General features: G+C 49.5%; 1 non-coding gene across 1 annotated transcript; it reads right to left on the bottom strand.

Moving 5' to 3' along the window:
* Positions 1-85: 85 nt before the first annotated feature.
* LOC116008412 lies at positions 86-204 on the bottom strand. The gene has a single exon (XR_004095797.1). It is a non-coding gene; the product is annotated as a 5S ribosomal RNA (ribosomal RNA).
* Positions 205-208: the final 4 nt, after the last annotated feature.

The raw sequence follows: 208 nt of genomic DNA, 5'->3' as shown, positions 1-208 counted from the left end.
CTCGCTTAGCGGTTTTGCGGTTTAAAAGGATAGTACCCTTAGTGAGCGGTCCAGCGGTTTAAAAGAAAAATTGAAAAGAGGGTGGGGGATGCAACACGAGGACTTCCCAGAGGGTCACCCATCCTAGTACTATTCTCGCCCAAGCACGCTTTACTTCAGAGTTCTGATGGGATCCGGTGCATTAGTGCTGGTATGATCGCATCCGTCA

Source organism: Ipomoea triloba, chromosome 16, assembly GCF_003576645.1.
Source record: "Ipomoea triloba cultivar NCNSP0323 chromosome 16, ASM357664v1".
NCBI lineage: Eukaryota > Viridiplantae > Streptophyta > Magnoliopsida > Solanales > Convolvulaceae > Ipomoea > Ipomoea triloba.
This window is presented reverse-complemented; position numbering and strand designations above follow the sequence as displayed.